This window comes from Ursus americanus, chromosome 8, assembly GCF_024610735.1.
Source record: "Ursus americanus isolate L20-20 chromosome 8, mUrsAme1.1.p, whole genome shotgun sequence".
NCBI classification, from domain to species: domain Eukaryota; kingdom Metazoa; phylum Chordata; class Mammalia; order Carnivora; family Ursidae; genus Ursus; species Ursus americanus.
The window spans coordinates 73,458,856-73,476,058 of record NC_142134.1 but is presented as its reverse complement, the minus strand read 5'-3'; positions in this window follow the sequence as shown (position 1 = coordinate 73,476,058).

Sequence of the window (17,203 nt, the reverse complement as noted above, 5' to 3'; positions counted from 1 at the left end):
AATATTTGTGCAATAAATACATATGCACATAAATAAATTAGTTTATGTTGTTTAGTTGTACAGACAACTGCCTTCCCATGGAAAAACATACCTCTGTGGATTAGTCATTTAAAATAATTTTTGGTATCACCCAAAGTGCTTAGAACAATTCTTGACTCATGGTAAATCAGTTATTTGTTGAATAGAATTTCTGAAAGCTGAATATCATGTCATGTCAGAAGAGAAAGACACAAACGCCAGTTTTCAATTTATTGCTTCTCAGCTCTTAATCTCTCCTCCATTGACTGCTCTATGACAATAGAAATGGGTTCTGTAAATAGTTCTTTGCTACCCGGCACAACGCTAAACTTTTTTTAGTAGAGGGCACTGGAAAGACATCACAAGAGGAAGAGACTTTCCTTCCTGGTTCTGGCTTGCTCATTTGGCAGACTCCTGCAGTGCCCCTGTCGTGTCCCACACCTGGCCGTGCAGCACAGGGTGGTCCACAACCCCTCTAGCCAGGTGTCTTGGGCAGGTTTATAGTGGCTTTCCTCTGGTGAGACACATACCCATAAACTGGTTTCTCTAGGACCTTAGAGGTCCAATTTTTAGCAAGTTTTAAGAGAGATTTCCAGGAAGTTTCTCTGGCATGGCAGTATAATAGACTTTTCTGTCATCTATGAGTCATTGATTGGTGTGCTTTTTTAAAGATTTTTTAAGAAGATTTATTTATTTGAGAGAGAGAGAGAGAGTAAGCACACACAAGCAGGGGGGAGAGGCGGAGGAGAAAGGGAGAAGCAAACTCCCCACCTAGTAAGGAGCCCCATGGGGGGCTCGATGCCAGGACCGTGAGATCATGACCTGAACCAAAGCCAGACACTTAACCAACTGAGCTACCCAGGCATCGCTATTTTTAAAGATTTATTTATTTAAGAGAGAGAGAGGAGGGGGAGGAGCAGAGAGAAAGGGAGAGAGAGTCTTAAGCAGACTTCACACTGAGCATGCAGCCCGACACAGGACTCAATCTCACAACACTGAGATCATGACCTGAGCCCAAACCAAGAATCAGACGCTTAACCGACTATGCCACCCAGGTGCCCCAGCATGCCTTTTCTAAGAAGGTCTGCATCTCAGCCCTGGGGCGTGGAGTGCTGTTCTTTTTGCCCTCTATCTCAGCCCTAGGGATAGCAACTTCTTAATATCTGTAACTTCTGTATTCATCAATGTTCTCTTTACTTCTTACCAATCCTTCATTTCTTCAATCCCCTTTTAGGATAAATGATTCTTTACATGAAACTTACCCTGTTTAAGTTACTATGAGGTTTCTCTCTCCAGATTGGACCCTGACTACATATTAGCAATCTAAGGACCGGAGTTCAAGAACAACTCTGAGTTGAGAGTTCACCTTCCCACATACTGACTTTATAAAGCCTAAACATTTTCCAGAGTACACAGAACTCGACCAGCTTAAGACCTGGAGGAAGCTTACATTTATTCACTCTTCTCCACAGTCATAATGGCATTCATAGATCAATTATCAGCAAATATGTCAAAAAAGGTTAAAAAATGTGAACGTTATGTAAAATGAAGTTTTTTTTTCTCTTTTAACTATGAGATATTCCTAGAACCTGTATCATGCCAATGTAAAATATGCATTTCCAAGAGGTGAATGGACTATCAACAGTTTCCAAAATCTATTTAAGCATGTCGTCTTCACTTGGAGAGCCACTTACCAAACATGTGGTTCTCAGATTAATGTTAAAGAACTGCCTTGAGGATTACCTAGTTCTGTGGTTCTCAATGTGTGGTTTATGGACCAGCATCAGCATCGTCTGGGAACTAGTTAGAAATGCAAAGTCTAGGCCCAGACTTACCTTCTGAATCAGAAATTCTGAGTGTGGGTCCTAACATTCTGTATTTTAACAATCCCTCTAGGGATTCAGATACACACGAGAGTTTAATGAGCATTGATTTTGCTCAGTACCACGCTTTTATAGGTGAGGAAACAAAATCTCAAGAAAAAAAAAATTCAGACTGTCCATTTCAAACAACTTGCAAATAACAAAATAAATGTCCTGTGCTAAAAAGAGCTTACCTTCCTGGTTCTTTCTTCTGTGCCCACCTTCAGCTGTGATTGCCTCTGAAATCTGTCCTTATCAATACCCTCCATTGCTTGGGTGTGTGACAGGAAAACAGGAAATGAATTTAAATAAACAGAAGATAGTGTCTTCATATATATTAAAAAGAACAAGCAAGCTATATAAGTATAGAATAACATCTCAGATACATGCTCAAACGCGAGAATACTAACCACTTGGTGGAATATGGAATAGAGGATTCCAACGCTGCATGAGGCTTGGATGAGAATAGACGGTCTTTAAGGGCCATTCATTCATGAAAGTTTGCAATTTTATGATTCCATAATATAATGTTTGCTATCTTATCAAATAACCCAAAATCTTTCCTGTGGGAAGAGAAATATTTTGAATTGAGATAAAATCCTACTGAGCTCTGCCTCCTCCCTCTTCCTCTCTCCACAAAAACTTGTACTTGGCCAGATGCTTCTCCTTTTCATTTTCCATTTAGGTGGCATTTTCAAATATAGAAAACAATTTTGTAAACTCCCTGCCGCTTCTGTTTTGCTTGGGCTCCACAGAGGCCCAAATAATTTATGGAAAAACAGCACCTGTGTTTTCACCACGAATGGCTTTCGCAACATTGATGAATTTCAAATAAAGGGCATCTACCTCACCCAAGTTAAATGGAAGAAAGTTCTCTCTCCATTTCCAGAAATTGATTGTAGAATGTGCTCCAAAACTATTTTCTTGTCCCGTAAAAACATTAAACCAGATGTGAATATTTCATACCAGGCTCTACCCTTTGAACAAAAGGAAGATGGTAGGTTTAAACTATTTTATCAGAAGGGTTGATGTTTTCTGAGGATTTATACAACTGGATTGATTCATTATTTCATTCACACAAGACAATTTTGTGGTGTATTCATTCATTCCTTAAACAAATATTAATTCATTCAGCACCTGCTTATCAAGAATAATCAAATAGATACATTTCATTGGGGGGAGTCACAGTGTACTTTCGGTTCAACTTGGAAGATGGGACACATCAGTTTATCTCTGCTTTCATCTAAAATAGAGGTCAGCAAACTATGGCCTGTGGGCTCACCACCTATTTTTGTAAATAAAGTTTTATTGAAATATGGCCATACCATTCATTTACGTATTGCTTTATTTTTATGTTTGAGTCTCTTTTTTCCCCTCTGTGTTTCATTTTGAGGAGTTTCTAGTGCTGTGATTTTATGTTCACTAACCTGTTCTTCTAAAATGTTTAATCTATCAATGGTCTCGTTCATGATCTGTTTCATTTCACACATAATTGTTTTTCATCTCCAGAAGTTAGTTTTGGATTTTTAAAAAAATATATATCTCCCATGTCTGTACTTCACTGATGTAGTAATGTCCTTCTCTTCAGTATTTTTCTGCTACTTTTAACATTTATATTATTTCTGGGTCAGTTTAGATTGGTCTTTTTTCTTCAGTATGGGTCATGTTTTCTTGTTTCTTTGCATTCTTGATAATTTTTAGCTGGGTATTAGACATTGTGAATTTTTCCTTATTGAATAATGGATTAGTTTTGTATTCCTATAAATATTCTTTAGGTTTGTTCTAAGATGTAATTAAACTGTCTAAGGCCAGGGAAAGAAGGTTACAGAGAAGAAGATGAGAGAGAACAGTACCTGGCACCCAGGTACTCCACAGGGCTAGGATTTACCTTCTTGCCTGACACAAATAAACTAAGTATATAAGGCACAAAATACGGAAACCAATGGTTTTAAAGCCATTGGACATGAGGCAAGAAAAGACAGCGATCTCTGAAAGTTATACAACAACAAGGTGAAGCAGAAAGAGAAACAGAAGTGGAGTCTTAGGATGATTTAGTTACAGGAAAAGAGCTTGGGTGCCATGCTAAGGAATTAGAACATTCTTCAGTTCAAGGTTTCCTACCTTGTGCACCAGAATGTTGTCAGTCATCTCTGGCCGTGAGCAGACTTATAAGTTTGTCCCTGAGTGTCAGACTGATATTGTTAGTTTCTACAAAAAAGTCATGGAAGAACTTTCTTAGACTTTGGGGTTCCAGAGATGGTTTTGAAGACAAGGGGCAAAAGCACACCTGGTTATATAAAGACCATACTTTGTACATATATTTGAAAGTTGGGTATATCTTAAAAGTTCTCATCACAAGAAAAAAAAAATACATAACTATGTGAGGTGATAGATGTGAGCTAGACTTAATGTGATCATTTCATGATATATAGAAAATATTGAATCATCATGCCGTACACCTGAAACTAATATAATGTTGTGTGTCAGTTATACTTCAGTCAATCAATCAATCAATCAATGCATACATGTAATGGGATGGAAAAGGGATTTGAGGGGGGAAGAGAGATGGAATTAGGAAAAAAAGATAAAAGGATTACATAATGCCTAAGAGGTCATTTTTGGACTCCTGGGTAGATGATCAGAAAAGTAAAATCCTTAGAGACTTTTCATTATTTTTATCCTTTTAAAGAAGAGTTAAAGTTGCACAATGTTTTAAATTTTGAGGTATGTAGACAACATATCCAAAGGAATAACTGATTTTATTTTGCACACAAAAGCAAGCAGGTGAGAAGCTTCATCAGGCTAGGTAAGACCCTCAGAATGATTATCCCTAAGGAATAACATGCTAGCCCTCAGAGAACCAGATTCCTTCTTTTTAAAATACTCAGTAGTTTTGCAGAAATCTGGCAAATTCATTATCACCTTTAATAGCTTCTAATTAAACTGTTTTAGTAAAGCTGTGGAATTAAAAAAAATCATCAATGCATAATAACACCTGTTAAGTATTTTCATATGTTGTGCACAGATTCTTACAGGAGCTGTATACACAGCTTTCTGGCACGTGGTCCCACTTCAAGTGGAGGCACCAGACAGTCCTTGTGGAAGGGACCTCTGAGAAAAGAGACTGCTTGGGGCATAGTGAGCGTCCTGTCTCTGGCAATATGCCAACAGGATATAGAAAGATTCTGGATGACTCTGCCAAAGTGTCTACAGAAAATAAAACCTCTAATACTTCTTCTCACTGCAAGTTTCCTTCTTTTTGATAATCTGGATAGATATTTAGAGACATCATAAAAAATATAATGCCGTGTTATGTCTGTCCAGTGCCCCATAACTGAAAACACATGTCCATGTGATTCATTTAATCAATCAGCAATAAATTATTCAGTTCCTATTCTGCATCTGGCATTGTGCTCCAAACTGGGAAACCCCAGTGGAGAATAAAGACCTACCTGAAGTACAATGAGTTAAACATGGTCATTGCATTTGGTCCCCCAGTATCCTGTTCTTCACAGATTTTACTACACAGCCACCCACAGTGTTAGTGCTTGGCCAATGTCAGAAAGCCTATAAGTAGCCAAATTTGGGCTAGAACAGCTATTTGGGACTCTCCCCTGGCTCTCTTTCCTCTCCAGCTGCCTGCTTTCAACAGCCTGGTGCTTATCAGGATGTGGTCTTGCCTATCAACAGAAGGTCGAGAACACAGAAGATAGCAGCTGTCATTTCCCATCAAGGGAACTTGAAAGAATGGCTAATAATCCCCTTATCTCATTTACCTACTTTAAATCTATTGCAATCCAGACCCAGCGTGGCCACACTTCTTTGTCCTTAATGAAACCTGTGACTCATTATGACTAGGCGATAAGACTGCACCTTCGTTCCTAGCACCTTGCGAGAGACAAAGGAAATGGAAACAGGCTTAGTGGGAGTCTGGGGGAGGGTCTTTTGAAAGCCTTTCAAGACACAAGTGAAGAAGACCATTCTGATGTCTTTAGGGAAATTCCCTGCTTCCAAAGAAAGGGAAGAAAAACAAGCATTACTGAATGCTACTTTTTTGAGAAATGGATTAGCCCTTGGGCTTGGCCAAGTTGTACTGCTTTTCCTCGCTGTGTTTTCTTCATTTTTTTTTTTTCTGGATAAAATTCAGAGAAAAAAGAAGTAGATTTTCTTGGCCCTTGGTAGACTGGACTCAGCATGAATCCCATATCAACCCTAAGCCAGATCAAAATAACATTTACTGAGTACCCTCGTTGTTCCATGCTTATTGCCCAGTGTGTGTGTGTGTGTCTGTATCTGTATCTATGTCTCTATGTGTATGTATTGTGTGTGTGTGCGTGTGTATGTGTGTACAAACCTATATGTACACATGCGTGGCAAGAAAGAGCAGAAGAGATATGTACCTGGTATATATATTGCATAACAGGCTCTGTAGACCAGATTTTTAAAGTATTTTTTCATACACTAATTTTATTCTGAAAAGAAAAAAAATTGCAGAAACACAAATGAAACTCTGAGATACATACTACTGAAATTACATCCACCGTAAAAATGAGGCAATGCAAGGATGGAGATGTTAACATGATCAAGCTCTCCCAATTAATAAATGTCAGCGCAGGGGCTCCGACCCAGGGCTCCCAGCTCCAGAATGCATACCTCATACTGTGTGGGGAGCAAAAGCCTTTGCCCGATGTTTGAGTTTCCCATTGCTGCCGTAACAAATTGTCATAAACTTAGCTCCTTAAAACAACACAAATTATTATCTTGCAGTTCTGGAGGTTAGAAGTCTGAAATGGGTCCCACTGGACTACAGTAAAAGCTGACTTCCTTCCTGGAGGCTTGAGGAGAGGATCCATTTTCTTGTCATTTCCAGCATCTGGAGCCTGCCCACATTCCTTGGGTGGTGGCTTCTTTCCATTTTCAAAGCTTGCAATGGCTAGGGTAGTCTTTCTCATCTTTCTCACATTGCCTCACTCTGATACTGACTCTGCCGCTTTTCTGTCACCTTGTGCTGATATTGGACCTATCCGCATCATCCAGAATAAGCTTTCCATCTCCAGATTTTTAACTTAATCACCTCTGAAACATCTCATTTGCTATGTAAGGTAGCATATTAACAGATTCTAAGTCTTACAACGTGGATATCCTCGTAGAGTCATGTTTTTGCCTATTACGCTAAGTATCTGATTTTAGCCATTTTGGAAGAATGTCAATTTGTCAATATTTTTCAAAATTTAAAATGTGTATGTATTTTAATACAACAATTCCATTTCTGGGGGTTTACCTTTTAGAAATATTTAACACATGCCCATAAATATATTTATCAAGAAGTTAATTGCAAAATTATATATTCATTTGTTTACATATTTACTACTTCTCTATATCCACTAAAATGTATATTTCTCGAGGGAAGGAATTTTGCTTTGATCATTGTTTTATCTGAAATTCCTGGGATGGTGCCTATATTTAGTCGGAACACAGCAAATAAATATTTGCAGAATAAGTGAATGAATGAATGAATGAATGAATATAACCTTTAAAAAGAATGAGGTATATTCAAATGCACTGAGTTGAAAAGATGTCTCAGATGGATTGTTAAATAAACAAAAGGGCAAGATGAATGTGTAATTATATCATTTCTGGGAAATAATTCATATGCAATATGTTCTCTGCCTCTCTCTATCTCTCTTTCTATATATATGCTATGAATACCACTGCAACGATATAGAAAAACATCTAGAAAGATAAATGCTAGTTGTATTTTATTTAACGTTTGCTATCTATTTTATTATTTCTGAGTTGAGCAATAGCTAAGTATTTTTCCACAGTCACAGAAATTTTAAAAAGATGTATAGATAAAATCTGAATCTAGATTTCTAAACTAAGTCAAATGCCTTTCCACTCTGGGTTAATTGCCTAGGATAGAACATATCATTTCAACCTTTCTTACCTCTCAGATGACTGAGCAAAAGAGAAATCCTAAAGAAGACATTTGTATCTGTCAGAGTCTGAGGAAAAAACAGAAACCAGTTTTGGTATTTCATACTGAAAGAATTTAATGCAAAGAATTGATTATAGGGTGATGGAAGAGCTGAAAATCCCAGCTGAGATCTGTGAGGCAACTCAGTGATTACCCACATATGGAAGTGCTACTCAGCCTTGAGGGACAAAGAAATGACCTGTTCTTATCAGAGCCTGGAATTTGGTATCATTTAGAAGAAAGTGGAATCATCATGGTTATATAGAGGGAAGGCTTGGCCAAAGGGATGTGGACCCACAAAAGAGAGGCTGCTACTGCCAGGAAGCGATGGAAGATGGGTAGAGACACCCTCGTTCCCACCCTCCACGCTCTGGCCAGTTGGCAATGTTGTTGCCATTGGTTAGAGTTACCTAGAAGGCAGAAAGAAAGGGACCCTGGGAAGTGGAATTTCTGGCACTACAGAACAGGGTGAGGTGAGGACTTGGGTCTGGATATCACCAGGCAATGGCCAGTGTGACATTTGGAAGGAATGATGGCTAGTTGTGAGAAGCCATGAAGAAGGGTTTAAGATAATGTGCCATTTTCAGAATGCTCTAAAGCAAATATATTAATGCATTAACTATGTTTGTTAGGACCCATTTCTATGTGCATTTTACTTTAGTAATAAAAGTCCAATCAATTTGCCTATCAAAAAATATCCTGGGACATCCATTATACCTTTAATTACAGAATATTAGGGCAAATTTTTTGTGTTTTTGTTTTTTTAAAAAGATTGTGTTTATTCGTCAGAGAGAGAGAGAGAGAGCACAAGCAGGGGGAGTGGCAGGCAGAGGGGGAAGCAGGCTCCCTGCTGAGCAAAGAGCCCAATGCGGGACTTGATCCCAGGACCCTGGGATTATGTCCTAAGCCAAAGGCAGACACTTAACTGACTGAGCCACCTAGGTGTCCCAAGGCAAGTTTTTATATCCTGTATATTCCCATTGTAAATACTGAAAGTCTGATCATTGAGATGAAAACCTATCATCAGGAGATACAGAGTTACATATACATGCACTATCTATCAATATACATAGATAGGGCTACACACACACAGAGTCACACGTACAATCACACTCATACATATAGATAAAATCTAGAAGAATTTCAAATTTTTTTCTTTGACATTTTCAAGCAAGCCTGTGTTTTGGAGTGTAAAAGACTGATATAAATAGACCTGAAGACTATGACACAAAGAGAATACTGGTAGGAAAAGGTAACACAATAGAAGCATAGGAAGACAGACATCTGTAATTACTCCACCATAGAACTGCAAAAAGGGAAATTAGAGGTATCCGATATATTGTCACTGACTACTGGGTATTATGTTCTGTACACTCTTATCTGTTGGACTAATCAATAAGCAACCCTCAGAGCCTGTTGACATTCACCTTCATCTATTCATCTCCCATAAAACAAATTCAACATCATGAGATCCTAAACATACAGGACTAAGGATAGCTCTGATGGGCCAAGAAAGTGGCTCTGTGAGGAAGACTGAAGTTCCCATTGAAATCTAATGGTGAGAATGAACTTAAAACATCCATGACAGAAGGCAGCTTCTAGTTTTCACTTGATTCCCATTTCCTTCAACAGAAAAGTTTCTTGGATCGTGGAGACATTAGACCTTCTCTGTGTTCTCCCTCTGGAAATCTCATCTATGCTATGACTCTCATTCTGTAGGGAGAAAGCCGCATCAATATATGCAGCCCTGATTTTGAGTTTCCACTTCCAACTTTGGTAATCTCCAACTTGGTTTATTCAAAACAGCTCAAGAAGCTATTCCTCCTCTGGTCCACATTTTTACTGTGGGTATTATGGTTAAGGATTTCAACATCTTCCTATGACCCACGCTCCAGTATCTGGGGGCTTCAACTTCTCCTTCTATTGTTTTGGCCACACTATCTCACCATGCTCGCAAATTCCACCTCTGATCTCCATTTCTACCTCCTGCCCCCACTGCCACAACCCTCATTCTCACCCACATTGTTTCAATAACCTCACAAATGCCTAGAGAACTGCCCGACTTATTCTAAAGTCCTTTCCTCATACTGCTGCCTGGTTAATCTCCCTAAAGCATGATTAGGCTGTTCTTTTGCTTAAAAACATTCAGTACTTTCTCATTGTGTATAGTTTATTTAGAATTGAAGTTGCAAAAATGTTAGAAAATGTCAACAAAACAAAGGGGCAACCCATGGAATGGGAGAAGATATTTGCAAATGACATTACAAATAAAGGACTGGTATCCAAGATCTATAAAGAACTTCTCAAACTCAACACCCAAAAAACAAATAATCAAGTCAAAAAATGGGCAGAAGACATGAATAGACACTTCTCCAAAGAAGACATACAGATGGCTAACACATGAAAAAATGTTCAACATCATTAGCCATCAGGGAAATTCAAATCAAAACCACCTTGAGATACCAACTTACACCAGTTAGAATGGCAAAAATTAATAAGGCAGGAAACAATAGATGTTGGAGAGGATTTGGAGAAAGGGGAATCCTCTTACACTGTTGGTGGGAATGCAAGCTGGTACAACCACTTTGGAAAACAGTAAGGAAGTTCCTCAAAAGTTAAAAATAGAGCTACCCTAGACCAAGCAATTGCACTACTGGGTATTTACCCCAAAGATACAGATGTAGTGAAAAGGAGGGGCACATGCACCCCACTGTTCATAGCAGCAATGTCCACAATAGCCAAACTGTGGAAGGAGCTGAGATGCCCTTCAACAGATGAATGGGTAAAGAAGATGTGGTTCATATACACAATGGAATATTACTCAGCCATCAGAAAGGATAAATACCCACCATTTGCATCGGCATGGATGAAACTGGAGGAGATTATGCTAGGTGAAATAAGTCAAGCAAAGAAAGACAATTTTCATGTGATTTCACTTATACACAGAACTTAAGGAATAGCATGGAGGACATCAGGAGAAGGAAGGGAAAACTGAAGGGGGTGGAAATCAGAGGGGGATACAAACTGTGAGAGACTACAGACTATGGGAAACAAACTGAGAGTTTCAGAGGAGAGGGGGTTGAGGGATGGGCTACTCCAGGGATGGGTATTAAGGAGGGCACGTATTGCATGGAGCACTGGGTGTTATTTGTTCTTTGTTTGCGAACAATGAAGCATCGAACACTACATCAAAAACTAATGAAGTACTGTATGGTAACATAACATAATAAAAAAAAAGGTTAGAAAATGAAAGGAAAATCTCATTTAATCCTTTCTTTTTAGAATGACATCCATACTTATTACCAATCACCTATGATTCTATATTTTCTTCACGTTTCCTTCCATGTAGGAGGACTCATAGCTGACAAAGAACTGTTTACCCTACTTGTACATGGCCTTTCTATATCCAAGCATCTATTGGGTGTGCTCATTCTGGCAGACATGCTTCTCTTTGCTCCCCAATTTTTAAACCTGATTTATTTCTATCTATATATTTTAAAACTCACTTTAAATTCATCTCTTCAAAAAGATGTCCCCTATTCTACTCTCTCTGCATCCTGGCTGGTTTAATTCCTCCCCTTGCTGAGCTTCCAGAACACTGTACCTCTCACTCTGTTTTCTATAATCATCCCTAACCAAATCCTATCTTGTAATACTTCCCTTCTGAAGTGGAACACATCAGCATTGTTGACCATATCTGAAGTGTCTGGGGTGCTGAGATAATGCCATCTTTGGCTCTGTATCCCTTAACGGGTCTAGCCCAGCTTGGGTTATAGTGTGGAGACTCCTCCACATTTTTTCTGTAGTCATAAGCAGACATTTTATATTGCTTTTATCATCCTTTTGAAGGAGGAGAGAAATGCAGTGTCCTCAGGGCTGACAGAGTTCAGGCCTCTCTGTTTAGAGCTTGGTCAGGACTGATTCATCTCACAAAGGCAACAACTTGCATCAAAAACATCAACCACAGTAACACACCTATTTACTTGTTTGAAGGCTCTGAAATAAAATTAATATTCTATCACTATGGAGTTGAGAACTAAAAAGTAAGAAACAAATCTGAAGATGTTCTATCCTCTAGTATAGGCATTGAAAATGTCAAGGCCAGGATTGTGCCTTTAGGGGTATTGCTTAAAAGGGCACTGATGATTTACCTGGAAGTGCTGAATGTTCAGAGCTGTCTAGAAGTATAAGAGAATCAGGCTAACCCGATGATACCTACAGCATAAAAAGCACCAGCAAAAAACTGTGTTTCTAGTATGTTCTTTGTCTTATCTGGTCTGCTTCTTTCCCTATTCCTGCACATCATCCTTATCAAGTCCAACTGTATTATAGATATCACTTCATATTATAGTCTTCTCTGAGTACAATGTATTTTTCACGTTAGACTTGAAGCTCCTTCAGAATATGATCTATGGGATATTCTATATAAACTCAGATCTTAGCCAAGGCTTAGGCATATAAGAAGCATTCAATGATTTTCCATAAAACAAGTAAAATGTTGTGCCCATTTATGAATAAAGAATCTAGGTTTAAACATATCTATAAGAACTGCTGAGGTATAATCCAAGCTCTTCAGGTTATAGATAAAAACAAAAAAATTATTGCCAGAGAAGTTATCTGAGATCAAATATTTAGTTAAGTATGAGGATTTGTGCAATTTTCAGGAATTTTTTTTCCCAAAAAAACCACTGGTCTTATTTAAGATGGGAAATATGATTATCTAATTTTCATAATTTTTCAAAGTCTCTAGGAATATCAATTAGGTCTATATTAAGACAAGTGTCCTAGGGTTAAATAATTTGAAAAACACTCAGTGGTATGCTGGAACTGGCCTAGACTGGTTTGTAAGATATAGTAGTTACATTTTCAGGAATTTTGCAAATTAATGGTTAAATAGCCATTAATAAAAATTAAGTCATAGAAACTTAAAATTAAATAAATTATATAAAAACAAATGTAATAAATAACCAAAACTCACTACTTCCTAATTATTGTATAGTGTTTTACTCTTATGTATACTCTTGAGGTTATGCATATCTATTTTACCTTCATGATAGAAACATTACTGCTCTTCTTGTACCAACTCCATGTTCACTGATATCATGTTGGTACCTTAAATTTGGTCCTAGAGAAAATATGCCACAATAATCACTAAATAGTGTAAATCAGGGCTTGACTTAATGCTGAGGTCAAGAGACTTTTCAGTTTATTGACTATAATTTGTACAGGGTGAGAAGTAATTTAATAGAAGATCATAGATTAGATTAATGATAAATTTACTGCAAAAACAGTTAATGGATTTAGCGGCAACTACAATTGTCAAATCATAGTAAATTGTAACCACCAACTACCTATGGGCACAAAAGTTTGGCAATGTCAACAAATGAATTTTGTGAGAATCAATTGGCTAAAATGGTTAATGTGTACTACTATTAAAAGTCATTACTCATTCCTTCTTCTCTTTCCTTCCTTTCCTGAAGAATTCAGTCCTAAAGTATTAAGTGGTGTCAAGCAAGGTTGGTGGCCATGGCAGGTGGTTCTGTGTGTCCGTGGGAGTCTGGAGAAAGCTCGTGGAGCCTAAACTGCATAAGGAGGTATCCTTCTGGAGGGGATGATTCAGACACTTCGGAGCCCAAGTAGAATGTGGAGCCTCCCACATCTTTGACACTAAGAGGTGTCAAAGTATAGGATGTAAGATCCTGAGTCTATTAAGGAGGGTAGTCCCTCTTGGGGCATCAGAAACAAGTCAGTGCAAGGGAGCTCCCATAGAAGGGCAGCCAACAAAGTGACTAAGGTATAAGTATGGTATATCCAAGCATTGATAACAGTGGCAGCCCAGTGTGTGTTGTTGGACCCTGAGTGGTCAAGAGAATAGCTATACAGGGGCAGCAATGGTAACCATGAGATATTAATTGCATATAGAAAAATTGCTCAAATAAGTAAATATTAAAATAGTAGGATCCAGATTTATCATTGTCAGATAAAGGACTTACAAATGTTGAAATACAAATAACTAGATTTGAACCTGTAATGTTAGATTAGTGTCAGAGGTATTGAAAACTCATGAAAAAGTATCTATAGATAGCAATACATAGATATAAATGTGTGCACATATGTATGTGTGTGAACATATATATGAACTCATCTATCCAACTGAGAGGGTCTAGGAGCAGAAAAAGCACACCCAGGAACCAGACCTTAGCTTCTAAATACCATACTCCACTAAAAAGAGCCAGGAAACTTTGGCGAATTGGCTGATTCCAGTGCCAGAAGGGAAAGTGAAAGATGACAGAGGACTATCTTGCTGTAACAGAAAGTAAGAAAAGCCTCAAAGAATAAAGGGTACACAAGCAGCTGGAAACACTTCCACAGCCCAAATTTGGGATAATTTCAGCATCAAAATAATGAATGAATTGGATTATAACACGTTAAATAAAATAGGAATCCATGACTCTATATTTTTATAAAAATATAAATGGATAAGCTTAAAGTTTAATGAAACACATTTGTGTAGATGTAGTCTTTCTCCACAAAATTCTCATTAAGTGAAAAGGGAAATAGAGTAATGTTGTAGTGGAGAAGCTTGGCAGACACCACCTTTATAAGATGATCAAAAGTGAACATCATCACTAATAGGACAAGTCAAAATCATGGGGACCCAATAGGAAGCATCACTTCAGGGATACTCCTGCCAAAGATGCAGGAGTGTAGATTTAGCCCGAATGTAATCAAACGGAAATTGAGGAGTTCTACAAAATAACTGGCTCATAATGTAAGAGTCAAAATCGTGAAAGTCGAAGAAAACTAATGAAAGTTCCCAGATAAAAGTTGGAGTAAAGCTGCATAAAAACAAAATGCAACTGATGATTCTGGACTTTGCTGTTTTCTTATGAAATACATTATTGAGATAATTGAAAATTTTGAATAGGGTCTGAACTTTGAATGGTAGTAAAATGTCAATATTATTTTCATTATTGCAATTTTATGTAGGAGAATACTCTTGTATGTGGAAATATACACCAAAGAATTTGAGGCTGGTAGACATCATGGAAGCAATAGGCTAGGGAAAAATTTATTTTTATTGTCATTGAACCTGTTCCTTCATTTTAAGATAAAACAACAAGAAGAGCAACAACAACAAAAAAACCATGTCATATGACCCAGTAATTCCATTCCTAATTATACAGCCAAGAGAAATAAATGAATATATCCACAAAAAGGATTGTACAATATTATCCAAAGCATGGTAGTCATAATAGCTAAAAACTGGAAATCACTCTAATGCTTATCAATAGAGAAATGGATAAACATTATAGACTATTTGCACAATGAAATACTAATAAAAAAGAACAAACCACTGACACATGCAACAACATGGACGATTCTCAAGAACTTGTTGAATGGAAGAAGACACAAACCCTACCTACTGTATGATGCCATTTATATAAAATTCAAGCAAAGCCAACCAAAGATGATGGAAATGAGAATATTGGTTGCTTTTTAAAAAGGGGGAATTGGGGTACCTGGGTGGCTCAATGGGTTAAACATCTGCCTTCGGCTCAGGTCATGATCTCAGGGTTCTGGGATCGAGCTTTGCATCGGGCTCCCTGGTCAGCGGGTAGTCTGCTTCTCCCTCTCCCTCTGACCCTTCCCCCTACTTGTGCTCTCTCGCTCTCTCTGTCTCAAATAAATAAATAAAATCTTAAAAAAAAGAAATAAATAAAAAAATAAAAAGGGGAAGTTAAGTGAAAAGGGCTGACAGGAACTTCTTAGAGTACAATGTTCTGTGTCTTAACCAGGCGGTGGTTATATCAGCATATGCATTTGGCAAAAGGCTTTAAGATGCACAATAATGATTATGTGTTTTATTGCAAGTAAATTTGTCTCAATAAATTACTGTGAACATTAAAAAAATTGTTGGCAGAAAAATTCAGTCTTCCTGATTTTCTCATTTCAGTATCCTATGAATAAAATAGTCAACAATTTCAGCTGCTCTTTTTCCTCTGCCTTTCTCCTGTTGCATTCCAAAAGTAGTCCCTCCACACTCCTCCTCACAAAGAAAAAGAACAACTTGCTTGTAATGACCTCTAAGCAAATTCCTTCGCATACCTAAAACTTGCAGGAAGTCTCTGGAATTATAAAAGTTTGAACAGAGAGCATTTTGGTCTCATGTATGCAATCCAATATAACACAATACCTTATGTCTAGGGAATATACTAGCAAAAATTACTGTTTATTACAAAGCACTAGGCCTTCAAGAAATTCTTTATGATTCACTAAAGTGGTAGCAAAGCATGGAATATTCTGTTGTTGCTGTGTTTTCCAGAAACCACACACCTTATATGGAATGAATCTGTAATTGTTGGGCAATTTCTTTTTCCAGTTGAACAGCACTTTTGAGACTGTTTTTCTGAGAGGTCGTGAAAAGAAAATTGGAAATATTACATATCTGCTGACATGACATAGAAAGGTCCTTTCATTTTGCATTTTCTTTTTACCTCTGAATGAAGGCAAAAGGCTCTTTAAAGACAAAAATGCTTCCTTTGGGTTCTCCCCTGAATAAAAGCCATTCATCCCATACGTTGAGGCAACATGTCTTACAAATAAAGGTTGAGGTGAAAGGTACTTGTTCTGTTATTTTGTGAACATGTGAAGTCCGTTCCTCTCCTTATGTAAATCAAATACATATCTTGAAAATACTATTCTTATTTTTACATGCTCTTAATATACTATTGTTTTTTCAAAAGAACTATCCAGAGGAAATTGTTCCCTCCCTTTTGCCTCTTTCATTTCAAATAGGAATGTTTACTTTGAGAACTTTCATTGAGTTTAGTTTTTTGCCTACAGGCCACTGATGTGTGTAACCCTTCCTCAAGACCATACGAAATCAAGCTGTATCACATGGTCACCATCCTTGTGGGCTTAGTGCTCAAGTTATTGTCAAAATCGTGAGCTACATTTATGACCTTGCACTTCATAGTAATTTCTTCTTATTTCTGCTGTTGGGAGCCTAGATTTTATTAGATCCAGTGAACTAAGTGAAAGTTTTATGAAAGTCAGGGTCTGAACACAGAAATGATTCTTCAATTTTAATGAGTTGTGAGGGTGCCTTTCTTTATTTCTGAAAGAGCTCACGTCTCTGTAACCCAAATGGTGATCCCATAATGAACTAACTAAAAACTTTTTTTGTGGAAGTACCTGCTAGCTCATACAGTTTTGAGAATCTTGTTTCTTTTCTTTCCCCTTTCAACTATTAGGCCATATCACTCGTTACCCACTTCCTTGTATATTTCTGCTTTCATTGATCTTTTTCCTCACAAAATAGCTGTATGTAAAATTCACTGTG